Source organism: Cupressus sempervirens, chromosome 11 (assembly GCF_028749045.1).
Source record: "Cupressus sempervirens isolate cs-2001-9-10 chromosome 11, ASM2874904v1, whole genome shotgun sequence".
Classification (NCBI taxonomy): Eukaryota; Viridiplantae; Streptophyta; class Pinopsida; order Cupressales; family Cupressaceae; genus Cupressus; species Cupressus sempervirens.
Genome location: NC_143128.1, coordinates 442,865,661 through 442,884,049, shown reverse-complemented (window position 1 = coordinate 442,884,049; position 18,389 = coordinate 442,865,661).

Genomic DNA, 18,389 nt, shown 5'->3' with positions numbered 1-18,389 from the left:
ATGAGACCCGATGGGAAAGTGCTTTTTCAGAACGATGTTGGTGATTTGTGGATGCCAGATTAAATAGGATTGGTAAAACATGTTATGCAGCAAATGTTTTAGTAGTTAGGGCCAAAAGTTTAACGTGAGTTAAAAACGGTTGCTATGGAAAACTAATATTTGCACCGTAGTTCTGGTAGCTTGTTATAGGGAACTTGGAAATCTGATTTTCCAATTCTGACGGAGCCTTCTTTCTACTCTGCCCTAGCTCTCCTTTCCGAATCTATTTTTCCCACAAAAAAATGTTTTTCTGGACCATATTCCTGTCTAGGACAGGCCTGCTGGTGATATGATTGTATTTGTAGCTAGAAAATATGGAAATATAGTTGACATTTGAACATATTCTCTGCAAAAAATTGGAACTTTATCTGCAATTGTGGGCAGCCAATTTTTTCCCTGACAAGTAGGCTTTTTTTTCAGGTTTCTCCCAAATATTTTGTATTAGTGATTAACAAAATCAACATAGATAAATTAGTGTGGCAGCTGAAGAAGTTATTGTCATTATGGTTGTTTTGTTTTTAACAATTAAGCGAAACAAATTTACGCAGCATTATAGTTGATATTAATGCAATTTTGTTCATGTCCAATAAATATAATTGCTTAGTTCATAAGATTTAAGTATTTTTGGAAAACTTGAATTTTTCATATATATATTAAAAATATAAAATGCAATTTATCTAACATCTTGTTGTCTTTTAAAAAATAGTAAGTGAAAATGATATTTTTATTTAAAAATATCATTTTCATTTAAATGGCAAAATTTAATCTTACGATTTTGTAGATTTGATGACCTGAATGTACTTTCAAATGGTGTATAGATTTCACACGCCACGATTATCAACAATCTCACATCCTAAGCCTGTGATTGATCACAATGATATATGGAGGAGACACATCTTGCGAATTAGAATTATAATGCTCAAAACGTGTCAGTCGCATGCAAGTGTAACTGTAGGTAATGGTAACGGCTCCCACTTGTCCCCTAGGTCATGTGAAACTTACTCAACCCGCACAATAATTAGTTAGGTTTACATCGGGAATAACTTGCGTAAGGAATCATACCATGAAGCTATTACAAGTGTTTCAATTGTCCTCAACAAACCATTAACCACTACTAAGTCCTTGTTGACAGGCTAGAGTTAACAGGACAAAATTAAATATAATAGAAGGGCGTGCAATACTGAAGACCATAGTAGAATATCATACTAGCACAATTGCTTTATTTTTAATTTTTTTATTAGTGTTGAAATATAAAATTATACAGTTGTGATTAGAGAAAAGTGAAGAACATCGAACAAACCTACCCAAAAATATTGTTCTTTGAATTTACTTGTTTATAATTGATAATTATTTTTAAAGAAAACATAAAAACTGAACATATAATAATACAATTATCTTAATATAAGAATTATCCTTATAATGTTTAAAAATTAACTTGCTACATTTGAATTATGCAATAAAAGCTTTTCAAATTATAATAAAATTTTAGTACTCATATTCTGAATATCTTAGAGGATAAAAATAGAGAGATTTCAATGTCTTAAATGGTTGTCTAGAAAACTTTTGCAATATGCTTATTGATTATTCAAAAAAAAAAAAAAGATGGAAAAAACCAATACATATGTAATTTAAGGGAGGTTAAAAGATGATTCATTTATTGGATGCACATTATATATTCACTAATGACATTCTTAAAGGTTGATGCATATTTCATTTAAAGCTATCGAATCTCCATTAGAACCTTTGCTACACAAATCACATCATTTTGTCAACAATCTATATTAGTTAACCTCCTCCTCATCTACTACACAAATGTATGTGAAAAAGACCAATTTTTTTAGGAACAAATCTAGACCAACAATGAGAAAAAGACTAATTTTCATAGGCCTTGCATTATACTGTTGGAAGTTGAATCATATTTTATAATTCTTATTAAAATAAAATATTATAACATAAAAAATGCATTTCATTTCACTTGGACACAAACAAATTTGAACTAACAATAATTTCAAATATAAACGAACTCTAGTATAAATAATTGTAATATACATACAAACACGCACACTTCATCATGCAAATACCTCTTCCTATTCTATTTTTCTCCTTACCTCCCTAACTACCTTCAACTCTAATTTTACTCTCTCAACTATCCACACTTAGGCAAGAACTTTGACGCTTTGCGTGGGCTTCGACACCTATCATTTTATCAATACCTAGGTAAGACAGAAACACAACCAATACATACTTTAAGTCCTGTGGAGGCCCTATCAATTCTATGGGCAGAAAGAATAGGAAAAGGTGCGCTTCTCCAACGTGGATGAACCTGTTCCCCTCGTCCAATAAATAGAATCTGAGTCGGAAAGCTCACCCAAGCATCATTCCCTAGAGAAGCCAGTCCCATCTCCTCAGCATCGATTATCGTCATCACTAATCACCCAACCCAAACAAGATATCTATTCCTTCCCTTGCAACATCAATGGATTGATCAAGCCCATTTGTTGGTAGAGAGGAGGACAACCAATCAATCACAAATAACATCATTTTGTCAACAATCTATATTAGTTAACCTCCTCCTCATCTACTACATAAATGTATGTGAAAAAGACCAAATTTTTTAGGAACAAATCTAGACCAACGATGAGAAAAAGACTAATTTTCATAGGTCTTGCGTTATATTGTTGGAAGCTGAACCATATTTTTTAATTCTAAAATAAAATATTATAACATAAAAAATGCATTTCATTTCACTTGGACACACAAATTTGAACTAACAATAATTTCAAATGTAAACGAACTCTAGTATAAATAATTGTACCATACATACAAACGCATACGCACACCTCATCATGCAACTACCTCTTCCTATTCTATTTTTCTCCTTCCCTCCCTACACTACCTTCAACTCTAATTTTGCTCTCTCAACTATCCACACTTAGGCAAGAACTTTGATGCTTTGCGTGGGCTTAGTGCTTTTACAACTCCAAATTAGGATGATTTTTGGGGAGTGATTTGCTATTGGGGAATTACCACAAACACAACAACAGGGTAATAAGCAATATAACTCCCCCTACCTCCCCACTCCTACTCCAACATCGGCTTTACTCTGTCACATAAAACTAACTTAATGAATATGGCTTGCACCAAAGCTTTAAAAAAGTCAAAACAATCAATACCCTTTATTAAAGTTTTCTTAACTTGTTTCTCCATTCTAGAGTGTAAGTGGTTGGTCAGTATAATGACTCTGTGTTTAAGGATTGGACATCCTTTTTACATTGGTTCTATATACAATCAGTGCCAAGTAATGTACTAGAATGACATACTAAACTCATTAAATTATCGACCAGGGATGCAAACTTGAAATGATGTCCGCAAAGTATATGCTCTAATTCATTTGATGTGTCATTGTGACCTTGCAACAAAATGTTGAAATAGATACTAAGTTAGGAAATGAAAGGAGTAATTTAACCTAGTGCTCAGAAATGAAGTTACAAACATTAAATTGAAGTATTTACTTATGTTCCAGAAAACAACCAAAAGTTCTGTTACCATATGGCTACAGAATCAACATAGCTCTAAAATGCTTTTATTCTACGGAAATGAGATACTAATTTCTACCTGGCTATGAACTACATTCACCTCCTGTGTGGCCCCCCACAGAAGAATGAATACAACACAACTCAGAGATTAACAATTGTAAATATCATTTTATTCATGAGCAACTCATAAGATAGATAAGAAAAAATTATTAATGTCCAACAAGAGACCATTGAGGGTCTAAGGGACTGGAAATAGTACAAAGGGCAAACGCCAGCAGGGGGAGCACCAAATAGTGTCTGCATAAAGAATGTGAAAGAAGAACAAAAGAACCAAGAAAAAAGATAACAATAGCTAAGAACTCACAAGCGAGAAGTAGTCTAGAATGGAAAGGTAGACACTAGGGCAATCAGGTACTCTGGAAGGTCACCTCTAAGGTCTACTAAAGGGGCATTGTCGAGTGTAATCTCTGTGGGGTCTTACAAATCTGGTATGAATCGAGATACTGCAGAGAGGCTGCTTTGATCCTTGGGCAGGAACTATAGGACTGAAGAAACAGGTGATGAGTTGCATAAGAGTTGATGTCGAGCAAAGCTGAAGTTGTATAGTATACTCACAAAGCCGTATGGTCTCCTAAAGGTAGAGTGCAAGACAATGCTGGTCAATATATTTGAAGAATGAGGGAAGAGACTGACACTCTCTGAACAAATAGTAGAATCTCCCTCATATCTCATAGCAATTGGGACAACAAAAAATAAAGTGTGACTTGGTCTCAACTTCCCTGCAGTGACAAAGCCGACAGATCTTGTCCTCCCTACCAATCTGGTGATCAGTCTGAATACGTAGCCGGTGAGATCCCACCCTAAAAGATCCCAAGGAGATGTAAAGAGCGTGAGTCCAACAACAAGTGAGGTACCTGGGACGTAAGATGATCCCGTAATGGATATCAAGAAAGTGCTCAACATAAAAGACCATGCGCGAATGGAGCCCACCTAGGGGATTCCTCCAGGTTGTGATAACACACTATCTATAGATGTCAAGTCTAACATGCTCATTCAACTCCCATTGAGGTGGAAGAAGATGGGTTGGAGCGTCCAAAGAAAACTGGAAGGGGGGAAGACGATCCAAGCTAATACCAATCGAACCCAAGAGAGCAGACCTGGGTGTACCAACAACGAGACCTGTGACCAGAGTCCAAACCTCCAACCTCCATAGAGAAACAATAAGCCAAATAGGAATATCTATGACGATCATTAGAGGAATCAGCGAAGCTCCAGAGCCGGTGAAGAAGCCAAACTAAATCAAAGATGGTCTCCAATTTGAAAGGGTGATCACCAAACTCATCCAGAACGATGTTGTGTAGTGTGAACCAGTGAGATTTGATAATGCATCGAAGGAAAAGAGTTTGGACTCTCTCATTAGAGGCCTAATCAAACTCCAAGAGGGAGGGGCTCCAAACAGTAGAGCCATAGAGGACAGTTGGCTTGACCAAGGAGTCAAGAAGAGACATCTTAGTCATGGTGTCCTAAAAGTGGTGTCAAAAGCACTGTCGCTCAAGAATAGTGAGGGAGCCAAGCCCCTTGTTGACTATGGGTTGCATGGCTGGTCTCAAGCTGAATCAAGGTCTAGAAAACTTAATCCCCAAGTAAGTATATGAAGATGCAATCTCAATCTTGGTACCCTAGAAGTAAAAATGGAGATGTGATGTCCTCAAACAATTGAAGACCATAACTCGAGTCTTGCCCAGATTCACAACTAGCTCATGTGAGTTGCAAAAAGAGGCCAAGCCTTCAAAGAGCCACTAAAGACCATCAAGAGAAGATGCTAGGAGAATTACATCATCAACAAATAGGAGAATAAAGATCAATACTTGATGTAAATAACAACCATCTCCAGGGAGTGAGCAATCATAGAGAAATGTCTCAAGCTCATCGATGTAGATGCCAAAGAGAGTGGGGGAGAGAGGACAACCCTATTTCACTCTAATAGTGCTTTGGATAAGCCCTATGGAGTCCCGAATCTGCCCACAACGTGCTTGTATAACCTCATAGTAGCTATAAGAAGAATCTTTGAGATCCTAATGTCCCTAAGACACTGAAAGAGAGCTGCCTGAGGAATAGAGTCGAAGGCTTTGTGAAAGTCAACAAAACATCAATAAACTTTCATCGAACGGTGGTGAGCATCCTCAATGATGGCCTGTAAAGTCAAAATGTGATCAGTGGTCTAAAAATTTGTACGAAACCTAGCCTAACCTTTAGCCCGATAATGTTGTTGATCAAGCTTACTAGATAGGATACTGTTCAACACAATTGCATAGAGTTTGGCGAAGGTATGCCCAACCATGATGGTCCTGTAGTTTTCAAGGTCAGGGGTTGGCCTAGATTTATGTATCAGATAGATAATATGTCGTGACCAAGAGTTAAGGAAGCTGACACAAACCACTTGATTAAAGAGCACTATAAGAAAGGGACCTATGACAGAGATAACCAACTTGAATATTCAGCTTGATATCCTTCCTCATCTAGAGTTCTGCTACTGTTCATAACTCTAATTGCCTCACTAATGTGGGAAAAGGAGAAGAGGTGACAATGAGTGGGGGGGAGGATTAGATGGAGAGGGGGCTGGTGAGGAATATCATAGAGGGTGGAGGTTTGGAAGGAAAGGGAGTGAAGGTTTAGAGTAGAGAGGGGGGGGGGGGGGGGGGGTTGCTGAGGAAACATGGTGCATCAAAAGAGCTTTGGGGATTGGGAGAACATGGCACAAAGAGACTTACACTATAGTAAAGTGAACTTCCATTTCTTATGGCAAACAAAGTGGCGGTAATCGAGCCTCAACTAAGAGGAGGAGGAGGAAGAAGTAGTGGGTGGAGCAAAGAAAAGCATGCAATGAAAGAATTTGCAGTCCTCATCGAACCATTGGTTCATGGGGCAAGACCTACGAGTGGGGCAAGGGGTGAGCAAGGAGGTGCAATGGGGAATGGAGAGAAGGGCATACTCCCACAAGGCATACAGAAGTGAATGGAACATGGAGGTGACGTCCCCAGAGTCGGTGAAGGGATCTTGGGGTAGAAGTTGTTTGAGGTGATGGATGAAGAGCTCTGCGTCACCATTGGAGAAGCAAAAAGAAGTGCAAGCATGGGGGGAGGGAAGATGATGGCAAGAAGAAGCAAATAAGCAAGGGGGAGAAGGTGTTAGCGATCCTCGAAGGGTGATGCTAAGGAGGGCATGGTTAGCCAGAGGAAGGCGAGAAATGGTAAAGCGACAAATGAGAGGGATGAAGGAGACAGTAGAGAGAACATAGTCAACAATGCTAGCACCACCACCATGTGGCCAACAAGTGAAGAGTTTAGATCCAGGAAAGCAAGAGAGCCCATTCAAGATCACGACCATACTTGGTGAAGGGCCCCTAACAATCCTCAAAGAGCCAAAGAAAACCTATAGAACTAGGATCAAAAGCAGTCGTACACATGAGATCAGACCTACGATCATGGAGAGGAGGCTATAGGTCTTTGGTCATCACATTAAAGTCTCCCAAAATAATGATGTCCCCCATGGCAGAGAATCTGGTAATGTGCTCAAGAAGGTCCTCATAGGGGTCCCCATCCTCAGTGCTATGAACTGCATAGTATGAAGATGCTGGCAGGAAGTAGCAAACAACAATATAGGTATCTCTATAGAGCAAGGTTCCTTGATCAATATGAATCCACATGAATCTAGCATAGCTGTCAAAGTGAACCAAGGAAATTTTACTAAAAAGGTGGTCCTGAAAAAGACAGGTGACCCCACCAAAACCTTTGACCCCACTAGAGCACCTAACCTTATCTCTAAAAGAGGAGAGCCACTGATAGCTAGAAATACTGAGAAGAGGATGCATGGGGCTCTCATGTGTCTCTGTAATAAAAATAAGTTTGACAGAACCAGTAGCATCATTAAGTAAGCTAGGCATAGATCAGAGGATACCATTACCGTTCTAGCAATTGAGACACAACGAGCCTATGCTCAACTGCCTGAGCAATCATTTGGCCTTAGAGGTTGCCCTTAGAACACAGCCTATAGGAAAGGTGTCATAGTTACTACTTTAAGATTTCTAATGAACACATATTTACCCTCTTGTCTTGCTACCACAATGAGGGCATGAGCTTGCTTGAGTTTTTCCACCTGTGATTAAGTGAGGTCCTCATCTAGGTAGATCTTAGGGAAAAGAGAGAATACATTTTTCTTTTCCCTAAGAGCCCACAACTTGTCAGAGAGGGAGAGGAACTGGATGCAAAAAGTACCATCAGGGCCTAACCAACACTTGTCAAGAGTGATGTTTGAAATATCCAGCCGATCCTTGAGGAAAGAGTATCTAGTGTTCAAGGGATCATTAATGGAGGAGAGATCACAGACTCCTAAGTTTAGCTCATGGGTTCGCCTAACCCGCTCACCATCCATCTTCCCTTATACTAACTTCTCAATGCTTGAAAGGGGAGCCTTAGCTACAAAACTGCTTAAATAAGCCCAAGACTTCACCTTTAATTTAACCTTTATTAACAATGAAGAATGCCTATTGATGATCTCTGATTGTTTCTCCTTGATAGTGTCTAACTCCCTGATCTACATGGTAGCATATTCTAGGTTAGCCTTGAGGCCTATATTTTCAATGACTAGAGATTGCATAGTATTCTCGTAGAGTATGGTTCTCAGATTCCAACAAAGCCAACCATTCTACGATTTTAACATAGAGCGAAGTTGACTAAGCAAAAACACTTTGTAGGACAACATTAGTAGACTCCACTGTAGTCAAGCGATCAATGAGCTACTAGAGTGTAATTGGATCAGATAAGGGTGCCATGGATTATAAAGAAGGAAGATATGCCTGCAAAAAGAAGGTGCCCCTAGAAGCTCACATCCTTACCACATACCATACATTCAAGCAAACAGTTTATAGGCAACTATCTGATGTACAATCCATCAAACAATTGGAACATGTTTGACCCCGTTTGAAGACGTTGGTATCAAACTAGTCCTTCACAATTTCCCTATGGTAAAGTCTCTAATAGAAGAAATGGAAGGAGTGAGTGAGGAGTGGAGTCAAAAAAACAACGAATACTCCTGATCAAACCACGACAAGGGTGAGCAGGGCATAGCCGAGCTGAGAGCTTCTCGAGCAGCAAAAGTAGAAGTCTTGGTAGTGGAAGACAAAGGAAAGTGGCTAGGGGAAAAACATAGAGCTCGAATCATGACACACGGGCCACGAAAAAATTGTAGAAGACATGAGCACATGAGCCACAATAGAATGACAAAACGGTAGAACGATACAACACATAATCACATCGGGCCAAGTGCATCAATTAAGGTCTTGTATCTTTTTCCTTTCAAAGTCTTTTCTTCTGTCAATTACAGAAAGAGCATTGTGGGAGATTCAAGCAACTCAACTTCTTCCTCAATTACAAACTGGTCCAGTCAAAACTAAACAAAAAATTCTCCATAAATTTTATTGAAACAACAAAATTGTATTTATCACTACTACTGAATTGCAAGAGAGTTCCTATTGAGTCTAACTCTAAAATATAAACTTACATCTTATTTATAACATTGACATAAAAAAAAATTCCTAAAATCTAGGATCCTCCAACGTCGAGGATATGACAAGATTAACAACACACAACATCATTTAATATGAGAATAGGTTGTGCTTCATTTGCACATGAATTCAAGAGTTCATGTCTTCTAGATCCGCTCCATAATAGTTTGACAACCACTTTGACTCAACCTGTAAGAATAATTGATAATTGAAAGATCATGAAATCATAATGACTTCAAAATAGTCAACCATTCCCTTACCAACTCTCTATCTTCTGATTTTGACTTCTCATTTCCTGCAAAAGATTAGCGTGCATATGCAAAAATTGCAATACATCCAAGATAAAATTCATAATAATTTTTCTCATGTCAGCTTTGCTCTTATCACATGGCTACAAAAAGGACTACCCAATTAATGCAAGATAGAAAGATACACCGTTCCATTCTACGTAACCATATAATATATAGCATATTAATCCAATCTTAGAAATGTCAAAGTGCACACATATAACAATATAATTATAAACAATCTGAATAAGTTCATCAAAAAATCATAAAGTTTTCAAGTTTTAACCATCAAAGCATATAAAAATATGAACTAAATAAGCCTTAGATCGTGTTAGATTGTGGTGACTGATCAGGAAAGTACTGTACATACTTCATAAATAGTGGGGTTCGGGGCATCGCCCTGAAATTTTTTTTTTTTTTTTTTGGAAGTAGCCGACATGGTAGCCGACATATTATGGCCGACATATGGCTGACATGTTATAACCCTAAAGTGGTTTAATACTTGTATAAAAAGGGCTTAGGGTTGGGTATTTTTATATGTGGTGATACGAAATTGGTTCTTGTGGCGGTATTGAGCTGTAAGGGATTACAGATTGTAATCAGGTTGTAATCACTGGATTGTAATAAGATCGGACTTGCTGTTTGGTGGACGTAGCCCAGGGATTGGGTGAACCACGTTAAATCTTGGTGCCTTCTGTTTATTTCTGTGTGTTCTATTATTTTCTGTTATTGGTTATATTTGCATGTAGTTTTTATTTCTGTCCATGGTTTTTTCCTAACAATTGGTATCAGAGCAAGGTTGTCTTTTAGTTATCCTCTGCAGGAAAGTCTCACGGTTAAGTGGGAGTCTCACAGTTGAGTGGGAGTGATGGCAGATGAGGGTAAGTTGAGGGTTGACAGGTTTAATGGGCAGAACTTCCAGTTATGGAAGATGCAAATGGAAGACTATTTATATCAGAAGGATTTATGGAAGCCGTTGGAAGGAAAAGCCAAGAATCAGGGAACTATGTTAGAGGCTGAATGGGATCTTTTGGACAGAAAGGCACTCGGAAGCATTCGGTTATGCTTGGCACCATCAGTGGCATTTAATATTACAAAAGCAAAGACGACAGAAGATTTGATGAAAACCCTAGCGACATTGTATGAAAAGCCCTCCGCTTCAAATAAGGTATTTCTCATGAAGCGTTTATTTAATATGAAAATGGTAGAAGGTGGATTTGTTGCAGATCATTTAAATGAGTTTAATACTATTACTAGTCAATTATCTTCTGTGGGTATCAATTTTGATGAAAAAATTAGGGCTCTCTTGATTTTGTGTTCTTTGCCTGAAAGCTGGAATGGCTTGGTAATGGCGGTGAGTAATTCTGTTCCTGGATCTAGTACCCTAAAATATGATGATGTGATCGGTGTTATTTTAAGTGAGGAAACTCGTAGAAAATCCTCAGGTGGATCTACATCAGGAAGTGCTTTAAATACACAAAGCAGGGGCAGAACGACTGAAAGAGGAAGTAACTCTGGAAATCGTGGGAAATCAAGAGGAAAGTCAAAGGGGAGGAGGTCTCAATCGAGAGGACCAAATGATTGCTGGTACTGTGGGAAACCAGGGCACAAAAAGAAAGATTGCTGGACTCGAAAGAAAAATGAAGGAGATAAATCAGATGGAGACAAAGAGGCAAATGTGGTAAGTAACAAATCCGAAGAGGATGCTTTGCTTCTGTCTTTAGAGAATGTTGATGATTCATGGGTTTTAGATTCTGGTGCTTCTTTTAATGCTACACCTCATAGAGGTTATTTCATTGATTATGTCCAAGGGGATTTTGGGCTTGTTTATTTGGGGGATAATGAACCCTGTCAGATTGTTGGAAAGGGAAAAATTAAGATTAAGTTGCAGAATGGGAATCATTGGCTACTACATGAGGTAAGACATGTTCCAAAACTAAGTAGAAATTTAATTTCAGCAGGGCAACTCGGTGATGAGGGTTGTGTAGTTACTTTTAATGATAAAAATTGGAAGGTTTCAAAAGGTTCCCTTGTAGTAGCAAGAGGTGTGAAAGTAGGCACCTTATATCTTTGTACAGGTCATATTGTTCCTTCTACTTTGATTGTTTCAGAGAAAAATGAATATTCAGGAACAATTACTGCAGTTGAGCAGGGAGAACAAATAGCTGTTGTAGATTCTGATACAGCGCTGTGGCACAATAGACTTGGGCACATGAGTGAGAAAGGTATGAAAGTACTTCATTCAAGGAAAGCTTTACCAGGTCTAAAATGTGTCAATATGGATTTCTGTGAAAGTTGTGTGTATGGAAAACAAAAGAGAGTGAGTTTTGTAAAGACAGGGAAGGAAAACAAAAAGGAGAAATTAGAGCTTGTGCATACAGATGTATGGGGACCGACTCAGGTATCTTCCCTTGGTGGCTCTCATTATTATGTTACATTTATTGATGACGCAACTAGAAAAGTATGGGTTTATTTCCTTAGACAGAAATCTGATGTATTTCAAACTTTTAAGAAATGGAAATGCTTGGTTGAAAATGAGACTGGTAAGAAATTAAAATGTCTCAGATCTGATAATGGTGGTGAGTATTGCAGTCATGAATTTGAAGATTATTGCTCCACTAATGGTATTCGTAGACAAAAAACTGTTCCAAGGACTCCACAGGAAAATGGAGTGGCTGAACGCATGAACAGGACTATAATGGAGCGCGCAAGGAGCATGAGGTTGCATGCTGGGTTGCCCTTACACATGTGGGCGGAGGCTGTCAATACTACAGTATATTTGATTAATAGAGGTCCCTCTACTCCTTTGGGCTGTGGTATTCCAGAGGAAGCATGGACTGGTAAGAAGGTGAGTTATTCTTTTCTCAAGACCTTCGGTTGTGAAGCTTTTGCTCATATAGACTCTGAAAATAGAACCAAGCTAGATGCTAAATCAAAGAAATGTGTCTTTGTTGGATATGGCATTAATGAATTTGGCTATAGGCTTTGGGATTTTGAAAATCATAAAATTATAAGAAGTCGGGATGTCATATTCAATGAAAAAGTGTTGTACAAAGATCTGTTGCAGCAACATGAGAAGAAAGAAGATGATTATGTAGTGCTGGATGATACTCCAAAAGCTGATGTTCCAGCCATTCCTCATGATGTGCAACAACTGCAACAACAAATACCACACACACCAGTGAATGTTAGACGGTCAACAAGGGCAATTAGACCTCCACAAAGGTTTTCTCCCTCTTTGTATTCTATTTTACTTACTGATGCTGGTGAACCTGAAAGTTATGATGAAGCTGTGCAGGTGGATACTAAGATTCAGTGGGAGTCTGCAATGAAAGATGAAATGGACTCTTTGCTGAAAAATAAGACATGGGATTTGTGCAAGTTGCCTGCAGGTAAAAAGGCTTTACAAAATAAATGGGTTTACAGGTTGAAAGAAGAGGAAGGAGGTAAGAAAAGATTTAAGGCCAGGTTAGTTGTAAAAGGATTTGCAAAGAAAAAGGGAATTGATTTTGATGAGATATTTTCTCCTGTTGTTAAAATGACTTCTATTCGTACTGTTTTAAGTCTTGTGGCTACTGAAGATTTGCATTTAGAGCAGATGGATGTTAAAACAACCTTTCTTCATGGTGATTTGGATGAAGAAATATATATGGCTCAGCCACAGGGTTTTGAGGTCAAAGGTAAGGAGAACTTAGTGTGCAAATTGAAGAAAAGTTTATATGGCTTGAACCAAGCACCTCGGCAATGGTATCTGAAATTTGACAGTTTTATGCATGAGCATGGATATAGTAGGTGTCATTCAGATTACTGTGTTTATTTTAAGAGGTTGGATGATGATAGCTACATTATTTTATGTTTATATGTTGATGATATGCTTGTAGCTGGGTCTAACATGGATCATATTAAGGGGCTGAAACGCCAATTAGCACATGCATTTGCTATGAAGGATTTGGGGGCAGCAAAACAAATCCTTGGTATGAAGATTTGCAGAGATAGGAAGCACAGAACATTGACGCTATCTCAAGCTGATTATGTTGAGAAGGTGCTGCAACGTTTCTCTATGGAGAATGCTAAAGCTGTCAGCACACCTTTACCTGGTCATTTGAAATTGACTAAGGAGATGTGTCCCAAGACACAGGAAGAGGAGGATAAGATGTCCAAGGTACCCTATGCTTCAGCTGTAGGAAGTTTGATGTATGCTATGGTATGCACTAGGCTAGATATTGCACATGCAGTGGGAGTCGTTAGCAGGTATATGAGTCATCCAGGTTTTGAGCATTGGAATGCTGTCAAGTGGATTCTTAGATATTTGAGAGGAACATCCAATAAGTGTTTACACTTTGGGGGCTCTACTACTAATTTACAGGGCTATGTTGACTCAGATTTGGCTGGGGATATTGATACCAGGCGGAGTACTACAGGTTATGTCTTTACTGTTGGTGGGGCAGCCGTGAGCTGGGTTTCTAGACTACAGAAGATTAATGCTCTCTCCACTACAGAGGCAGAGTATGTTGCTGCTACAGAGGCAGCCAAAGAGATGATATGGCTTCAGTTCTTCTTGGAAGAATTGGGACATCCTCAAAAGGATAATTATTTGTTCACAGATAGTCAGAGTGCCATTCATCTTGCTAAGAATTCAGCTCTGCATTCTAAGACCAAACACATACAGTTGCAGTACCATTTCATTCGGTCAGTTTTGGAGGATGGAAAGTTAAAGCTGGAGAAGATACATACCAATGAAAATCCAGCAGATATGTTGACAAAGGTTGTAACAAGGGAGAAGCTGAACTCCTCTTCAGCTTCAGTTGGTCTTTTAGACTAAATGTGAATAAAAGAACAACAGAGTCCAGGGTGGCTTGATCCAGTGGGAGCCCCATGCGGTAGTTGTATTGCTACAAGATCAGTCTCCAAGTGGGAGATTGTTGTTTAGTGTGGAGCCTGATTAGTACCCAAGTGGGAGATTGTTAGATTGTGGTGACTGATCAGGAAAGTACTGTACATACTTCATAAATAGTGGGGTTCGGGGCATCGCCCCGAAATTTTTTTTTTTTTTTTTGGAAGTAGCCGACATGGTAGCCGACATATTATGGCCAACATGTTATAACCCTAAAGCGGTTTAATACTTGTATAAAAAGGGCTTAGGGTTGGGTATTTTTATATGTGGTGATACGAAATTGGTTCTTGTGGCGGTATTGAGCTGTAAGGGATTACAGATTGTAATCAGGTTGTAATCACTGGATTGTAATAAGATCGGACTTGCTGTTTGGTGGACGTAGCCCAGGGATTGGGTGAACCACGTTAAATCTTGGTGCCTTGTGTTTATTTCTGTGTGTTCTATTATTTTCTGTTATTGGTTATATTTGCATGTAGTTTTTATTTCTGTCCATGGTTTTTTCCTAACAGATCGACCTCATCATTTCCCCCTAACTTTGCTTTTTGTTGGTCCTCCAACAAACATGAAGTTCTTTACTCTGGTCAACATTCTATAATCTACATCTGTCATTTGTCCTGTACCTCCTTCTGCAAAACTCTAATAAAAGCCCTTTGTATCTCTATGCTTTTCCCATCTTCTCACCTCCTTTGCCATATCATAATCATTTAGGTTTTCAACATTGGCTAGCAAAGGAGAAATAAGCATAGGTGGTAGGAAGGTAAGAGGAATCCAATAACTCTGCCGAACCCTGCCTAACATTATGTACCAAGGAGCTCATCTCTTAGCCAAAATGAAGTTAAGGGGTGAATGTGGCTTCTTATTTATGAGATCCTCTATCATGCTAGCCCATCTCCACTGTATTGCCTTCATAGCTTTAGGAAGTTTTGTTTCAGCTAATTTATCATACCCATCAAATGCAACATTTTGGAAAGGGTAATTTTCAGCTTCCTATATTAGATGGGGAAATCTTTAACCAATCATAATAACAAGTCTTAGGATCTTTAGCTTCAGGCTTTAAGTACAAGGGAATTTCTTCCTTGAATTCCCTATAAAATTTAGCTTGTACTTCCTTGCTAATTTCATTTTGGATCCATGACATTAGGGCTCTTAATTGAATATCCCCAACATACAATAAGGGATTCCATTCTCTATTGTCAGATATTGTGAGGTTATGAATGAAAAATTCACACAACAAAGTTTGTATTGCTGCAAGAGAACTATGGAAGGCTTGTGAGAACTCAAGGGGCTCAACTAGGGATGAAGATTTGTTCCTTATTACACAAGTCATTTGATAATTCAAAAATTGTTCTCTCAAGAATAATACATAAATAGGATATAGATAATGACAACTAATAAGTTCAGGTATCATTGAGGTTACCTTGATAATCTTGGTTTGTAATTGCTCCACTTCTTCCTCCTTCTCCAAGAGATCCTGATAATGACTATCAATAACTTGGTTTAACTGCTTCTATTGTTGTTTTCATTATTCTCATTCCAAAGTTAATTGATTGGATAACTAAAAGATAACAGAGAGTAATGACACAGAGGGGGAGATACCTGACTTAGTTTTTATGCTAAAGTCTCATTTTGATGTATTTGGAACAACAATCTCATGTTTAACCAAAATTTCATCCCCTTTAGGGTGTGTCTTCTCCACCCTTGCTTCCATAGGTTTGTCAAATTTTTGGATAGCTAAGGCCAGTGCATCTAGGCCTTGTTTGAGTATTTGTTCTGCTACTTCATTTACAAAACTCATGTCAATCCCAAAATCTGTTTCAAAATTTTTTTTGCCTGATGCTACAAGAGGTGACTATGGAATGTCCTCTTCCATAAGGAAGTCTTCTTCTGACACATTGTCATTTTTTGAAATTATAATCATTAACCAACTGAGGCTCTTGAGAAGATGAACCCATATGGCCTTTGAAATCTAAAGTTTTGTTCATCAAAACTAGAATCATCTTCAATTATTATACATTCTTCACATTTTTCATTTTCAAAGGGTTTCTCTGTTTCAACCTTAGGTGGCAAATTGGACAAACATTGTTGTTGACTACCAGGTTCATTTATTTCTTGTTCGAATGGCTTAGAGAATTCTGGATGAACTATAGGCCTGGGTTGTGGCTTGTCTGTAGGCAAATTTTGCTTCTCCCTAATGCTTCTCCTTACTGGTGTTTCTTTTGATTTCTTAGACTTCTAGTTTTTGGAAACAGGGAAGGCTATAGGAACGTTTTCTTGTGTCTCTTGACAAGGTCTAGAGGGATTTTCACTTCCTTTGTTGTTCCTTCCTCAAGGAGGCCCTAGTTTTTATGGGAGAGGGTGTAGTATTTACTTCAAAAAATTTAACTTTCTTCTTGCCTTTAGCCTGATCTAACCTAGATGTAGAGGCTCTAGGGGAACACTCAGGGTTTTTAGGCCTAGTGCTTCTAGATTTTTCAGAGGGATATGTTGATTCCACTCCTCAATTATCTTTTTGACCCCATGTTTAGTGCAAACCTATTTTCCCACTTTCTGCCCTATAGGACTTAGGGTCTGGTTTTCAAAATTTCCCAAAAGAAAGTCTTCCCATGAAATGTTCACTTGTTCCTTTAGTTCATTTTACACTATTAGCTTAATGAAAAACTGATGAGAGACAACATTACACTCACATCCTTGCACTAGTGAAGCCTTCTTCTTCAAAATATGGAATTAGAAATTGAGGACATTCACCAGGCGATTATAATGACACAAACAACTTAGAAACTTAAAATGAATAGAATATAATTTTTTTTCCACCTTTCATAGGTAAAGTATCTTATGATATCTATGACACAATGTCTAAAGGGTTCTGGCAATGACAGTCTATTCGTACCTTGTTTTTTGTTGACATCCAAAGGTGGGTTTGATTGCAATGTAAATTGAGCTCTAGCTGTTGTAGGGTCAATGTTTTTTGAGAAATCCTCTCCTTCTTGTGGAAATCCCATAACTTCTACTACAATTTCCTCTGTGAATGACATCCTTAACCCTTTTACCGAAGCTACATTGTTCCTCAAGGTGCTTAAGAATTGAGTAGCCACCTCATCATCCTAGCTGGTAAGTTTTTGGATGTAATCAAGCCAACCTCTGGCTTGAAGTAGTGATCTGCATGCTCAGACAAAGTATCAAATGCACAAACACATAAATTCACAGCAAGAGATGAAATCCAATATCACAACAAGGGTTTGTAGCAGAGAAAAAGTTGAAACATGGAGATGGAAAACAACAATGACAGGAGAAAATGAAAAAGAATAGAGAAGTTAAGCTGTTATTGAAAAATAATTGCAAATCTTCAATCATATCTCAATTTCATTTCCATAATTATCTCCTCAAACTCACATACCAACCACCTTAGCAAATGCGTGTGAAATAAATAATTTGTTAAGAACTATCTCGTCATAGATGAAAGTGGATATGTGGCAAGATTTGTGGAGATTTGAAAAAATAAATAGCATTTACAAACATCACCACATAAAATGGAAATAATATATGTTCCCCCCCAACTTAACTAATAAATTAGTCCCACAATTGCACATGTGACAAGAGTGTTGCCAAATAAAGTCAAACAAATGATGAAATATTTATCGTGGATAGTATGTACAAACTTGGCAAAATGGTGATGGCAGCAAAATATTGTCATCCGATGGTGGAGAGTGATGAAATGGAGAGATGAAATGATATGAAGGTGAAAGGTGGAATTTATTATGAAGAGAGTACTTCAAAAAGAAAGTATTTATTATGAAATTATGTGAACTCTAAAGAGAAGAACTATCGTGAGCAAAAAACTCAAGTCTAGATGCTACATGAGATTCTTCAACGTCATGGGAGTGAAATTGTTGTAGGAACCCTTCTTTTCTTTGAGTCTTATAATAAACTTTGAGCCTTTGTCCATTTCCAAGTAATTTAAGATGCACAGGGTCAACAGTGGATAATTGAACTACACCATTTGGAAAGACATATACAATCTCATAAGGTTCCAATCACCTTGTTTGAAATTTTCCAGGCATATGCTAATATCT